The sequence below is a fragment of the Leptodactylus fuscus genome, chromosome 9, assembly GCF_031893055.1.
Source record: "Leptodactylus fuscus isolate aLepFus1 chromosome 9, aLepFus1.hap2, whole genome shotgun sequence".
Classification (NCBI taxonomy): Eukaryota; Metazoa; Chordata; class Amphibia; order Anura; family Leptodactylidae; genus Leptodactylus; species Leptodactylus fuscus.
Window position 1 is genome coordinate 37,281,940 of NC_134273.1, and position 6,000 is coordinate 37,287,939.

Sequence of the window (6,000 nt, forward strand, 5' to 3'; positions counted from 1 at the left end):
ATGTTCAAGAATCAGTGACGAAGTTGAAGTTACGCCGGGGATGGATATTTCAGCAAGACAATGATCCAAAACACCGCTCCAAATCGACTCAGACATTCATGCAGAGGAACAAGTACAATGTTCTGGAATGGCCATCCCAGTCCTCAGACCTGAATATCATTGAACATCTGTGGGATGATTTGAAGCGGGCTGTCCATGCTCGGCGACCATCTAACTTAACTGAACTTGAATTGTTTTGTAAAGAGGAATGGTCCAAAATCCCTTCATCCAGGATCCAGGAACTGATTAAAAGCTACAGGAAGCGACTAGAGGCTGTTATCTCTGCAAAAGGAGGATGTACTAAATATTAATGTCACTTTTCTGTTCAGGTGCCCATACTTTTGCACCGGTCAAATTTTGGTTTAATGCATATTGCACATTTTCTGTTAGTACAATAAACCTCATTTCAATCCTGAAATATTACTGTGTCCATCAGTTATTAGATATATCAAACTGAAATGGCTGCTGCAAACACCAAAATATTTAGAACTAAAAATGATTAAGATTAATAGGGGTGCCCAAACTTTTTCATAGGACTGTATAAGCCCCATTCCAAAAATAAGCCCTAGCTAGTTTAACTCCTTCCCGACATCTGCCGTGCGATTATGGCGGTCGCCGGGTCCTTAAAGATGGCTGCTGCTACCATCCCGGGTCTCTTGTAATGTACACTCTGATCGCAGGCATTGTTGAGCTTGACCCCCTCCCCCCAAAGTATTACAACTGCCCGCGGCTGATCTGTAAAATGCCCAATCTACAAACTTATAAAACTATTTTACCTGTATGGTGAACACCATAGTGGGAACAAAAATCAAAAGTGCCAAATTGCCATTTATTCGCTGTTTTGCCTCCGATTAAGATTGAAATACTTTCCAGAATGAGTGGAGCCGCAGCTATTACAGGATGAAAGAGCTGGAAATGGTGGGGATGGTGAAAGCAACAATGACCAAGATTAGAGAGACCTCTAATCCCAGACATTAATCCCTAACATCCTGTGATTAAAAAAAAAAAAAAGCAAATGTGGCATCATCAAGAGGAAGAGGGGCTGGTGTGATGATCAAAGATTTTCTATGGGGAAAAAATTAAAACTCTTGCAAGACATTAGCTGTGTCCTTAAAGGGGCTGAATGTGCAAACATAAGTATATCTGAGGTTTTATTCAAATCTAGTGCTATACAGACATCAGTTTTCATCAGTTGTAGTCTGTGACTAAATAAATAGTAGAGGTGACTATAAGGAACTTTACAATCTTATCAGAGTAAAATGCTTCTTTTTGCCCTTAGGCTGTTTTCATGATTTCCTCCTCTCTGCTAGACTGAATTTCACTCTGAAATAGGTACTGTGGGGAAGTTAGCTCGGTAAAAGCAGAGGTGCGGACCCAAACAGTCAAGACTGGGACACAAAATGTGCAGCAATCTGGTTTATGTAGGAAAAAACAGGAAAATAAATAAACCTTGACTTCAGGCATAAAATGAGCAAAACAAAATACAGCCTTAACTTCAGGCAAAAATCAAAAACCTGCTCGTCTGAGCAATAAACTAAACAGAACTGATAACCTAACTATACGTTAACAAGCACAATATAGTCTCACCGGGTTACAGGGCAGAACCAGACACCTCCTTTCACCTCATAGAACTGCACTGCAATGCAGGATCTGCAGCCTTTTTCTGGCCCAGTAATGAGCCAAGGATCTACACCAGGGCTGAGGCCTACTCCAGATCCGCTCTGGACCACACATATATCAGAAACCTGAGGCTAATATATATGGAACTCTAGCGCTCTGTCTGTCACCTTCTCATAGTACTATGGACTATATCTAACCTGAGATGGACTACAGGTCCCACATACCAGATTACACATGTATACAGAAGTTAATGCAGAGGCTAAAGGGGAGTTCTGAACTGAAGCAGAGATAGAGGGTTAGGCTGATGCTGCATCTGAACAGACGTTTGCTATCACTCCCCCAAATGCTGCATTCATAACCGTACCGCATATATGTCCTACGTGATCCTGGGGCTGTTTTGGAGTGAGAGAAAGATATAAAGCATATTCTCCTTTTCTTACTGTGTGCAGTATATGACAGATACTCTCCACCCACTAGCTCAGGGAAAACCGCAAACTACAGGTAGATCATACACAGGAGAATAATACAACAAATTGCAAAATCTAAAAGCTACAATGGCCAGAAGTAATATTACTCTCTCTCTCTCTCTCTCTCTCTCTCTCTCTCTCTCTCTCTCTCTCTATATATATATATATATATATATATATACAGCCCCTTACCCTGAAAGTGACTTGAAGCAACTGGTATGCTGTAATATAATGACCATAAGGGTCATTAGACCACTACCTGGAAGAATACTAGGAGCCATTTCATGTCAGACTTGAGACACACTATGTGAGATTAGAGATGAGCGAACACTGTTCGGATCAGCCGTTCCGAACAGCACGCTCCCATAGAAATGAATGGAAGCAGCTGGCACGTACACTTTGCCAGCGGCCGGTCGCTTAATCCCCCACGTGCCAGCTACGTCCATTCATTTCTATGGGAGTGTGCTGTTCCGAACAGTGTTCGTTCATCTCTATGTGAGATATTTGTTGTGTGTGACATCACACCACATCTTTTCTAGTCCATTTGCTGTGTTGTGCTGTTCCTCTGTTATTCCTCTGATACAAAAAAATTTAAGAATAAACTGGCAAATAGGTGTTACCCATTGGGAGACATATCTTTACACAATTGGACATTGTCCAGGCAGTACTGCCAGTGTCAAAATGTAGAAGAACACAATCCTAGCACCCAGTTGTCAATCAATTTGTAATTGCCAGGAGGAATAAGAGATGAATGGTACAAGAAAAGATGCAACTTTATTATTTCATGGGGAATGCAGGTATTTACTAATATAGATATCAGACTAGGTGGCAGATCCTTTAAGGAGAGTCTATACCACAATTCTGAACATCTCTGATTTGTGTCTGCACTTTTTCTGCAGACTTTGACCTTCACCATTTGCACGCTTGCAATTCTCTGAGTAGATAATACCGCCTTCCTTCACACCAAGTTACGGAGTAATTAAACACATTGCTCAGAATGTTCTCACCTCAAGCTTGTGGAAATACAAGACGAGCTTTCTATGACCTAGTTGTTACACTTCCCCGCACTTTCCAGTGATAGCTTATTGAAATGTATTAAATGTACACTATAGATTTTCTGAAACAACTTTATGGAGGATATTTATCAAGCTCTCTCCACAATTCTGGTATCAGAAGTCGCAGTATAGGGTTCTGCAACTTTTTGAATTTACTTTTGAAATGGAGGTGGGAAAGTGGCCGTGGCATCGGATTTATCAATTTTTAGTAAGAAATGCAGCCATGTTTCCTCGGGATAGGCGATAGGATAGGGCCGAATGGGAGAGGTGCGCTGTTTAATCGCTTTACATGTATGTCATGGTGTCGCTTAGTAGTAAGGAAAGGCACCCATCACTAACAGCAGCGATTGGTGCCCACAACGATCACAGTTGTTGACCCTTTAGATGCCTCAGTCAATTATGACCAATGCACCTAAATAGCAGCAGCACATGGGAGCTGCCATATTACACCTGATGACGTTCTGTTGGACGGCGATCAGACGGAAGCCCAATGAAGGTTTGTCATTGCCAAGATTCTTTTGTAAGGATCCATTCACAGGGAGGAAAATGGTGAGGAATTTGGTGTGGAATTTCCACACCAAATTCCTTGCCATTTTCCTCCATGTCAATGCACCGTAATAGCATTAAATACATTTCTCAGTTCACAGTTGTGCTGTAGTATATTGTATGGGGTCTAAAATAAAACATGAAAAGTATTTTAAAAAATATAAAAGTTGAATCACCTTTTCCCTAGATTTCACACAAAAATAAACTAACTACAATTAACATAAACAAATTAGGTATCCCCAGGTCTAAAAATAAAAATGTCATGATATTTATCCCATATGGTGAACAGTGTAGCGGAAAAAAATTAAATAAAATTCACAAACTGATGTTTTTTCATAAATCTCCCTCCCACAAAAAAATTTATAAAGCGATCAAAGCCTCATACAATTTGCAAAATGTTATTAAAATAGAGCCCTTACATAGAGACATACCTGAAAATATATAAAAAAAAATATTGGTGTCACAATATGGTAACAGGATAAAGTTTTGAATTCCTCTCCATTTTGAGTTATTTTTTCAGCTTCCCAATACAGTGTATGGAATATTAAATGATACCACTATAAAGTATCATTTGTCCCACAAAAATTAAGGCCTCATATGAGTCTATGAACAGAAAAATAAAAAGTTACAGCTTTTGGAAAATGAAAAGGGAAAAAACACAAACACAAAACTCAAAATTAGAAAATCAATATGGCCTAAGGATTTCATTTCAATCAGAAAAATTCAGCAGTTTGTTCTTCAAATAGAAGCCGCAGCAAAAACCCCTGAACCCTGATGTTCATGGCTGCCGTGATGTGTCCTGCGGCGACACATCACAGGTTACCCTTTAACTTCACAAACTGATGGCCGGACATTCGCTTTCAGAATTTTCTGATAGAGAGCAGAAATGGTTACATCATTACAGCAAGTCCTCCAGGTCCTAAAAACAGAAAAGCAGCCCCATCCTATCATTGGGGGCAATTATTTTTTTCACATAGGGCCAGGTTTTTTGCGATAGTTTTTAACCTTTCATAAATGTTTTAGCATTTTGTATTCACTTGGGTTATCTTTGTCTGATGTTCCAATTTGTTCGATAATCTGAAACATTATATAGAAAAACTATATATAGAAAAAAATATTCTGCAAGATCTCTCCGACAACATCTTGCCGTCATTTGTAAAATCCCCTTTTCTTGTCTTGAGTCATAGTCAGCACAACTGGGGCTTTAGCTGACATCTATCATGGTCAGCTTTAGTCACACAAAATCATCACCGGTTGTGAATTGCAGCCAATGTGTTTCAATGGGTAAAGGAATGAACGATACCAGACATCAGGTATTTTAGTTGGCGCTGCAAATGATAGAACAGCGCCATCGTAAAACTAAATTGTGGGACTGGAATGCAGAGGGTTAAGGCAGCAGACTCCGAACAAAAAAAACTATTAAAAACATTTGGCGTAAAGTGAAGTCAGAATAAATCCAGACAATATCAAGAACATAGAAACCTATTAACATCTGAGGAGTGTTCAGGCCAGGACACATACTGGTTTGCTCCATAGGCAGCCTGTTATTGTAAATGTAAGTATACTGCAGGTGACTTATAGACATTTGTGATTTCTGTTGCTAAGCAGCCCTTTCTGTCTTCACAAGCCAAGATCTACAGTCAATATGTCAGCACTTAGAGAGTATATAGAGGGTCTAGTACCAAATTTCACTATACAAGCTGCATCCAGTATTGAATGTACCGTATATACTTGAGTATAAGCCGACCCGAATATAAGCCGAGGCCCCTAATTTTACCACCAAAAACTGGGAAAACTTATTGACTCGAGTATAAGCCGAGGGGGGAAATGTAGCAGCTACTGGAAAATTTCAAAAATTAAAATGGTCGGAGTTTTTGGGTGCAGTAGGTGCTGGGTGCTGGGGAAGGGGAGGGGGTGTTTTGGTTGTCTGTCTGCCCCTTCCCTGAGCTTAAGGACTGTTTTTTTTTCTCCCCACTTGGAATTCAGCCTGGCTGACTATAGGGGGATCTGCAGTGCTCCTATTAACCCCTTCCTGACGGAACAGGAGCACTGCAGATACCCTATATTCAGTAGACCGGGCGCTTTCAGACACAGGGATACCTAATGTGTATGTGTTTCATAGTAATTTTCTACTTTTGTATGTATTCTACGGAAAGGGGTGATTTACAACTTAGCTTCTTTTTTTACCACCCCCCCTAAAAAAAAATAATTTTTTTTGCTGACTCGAATATAAGCCGAGGGGGGCTTTTTCAGCACAAAAACTGTGCTGAAAA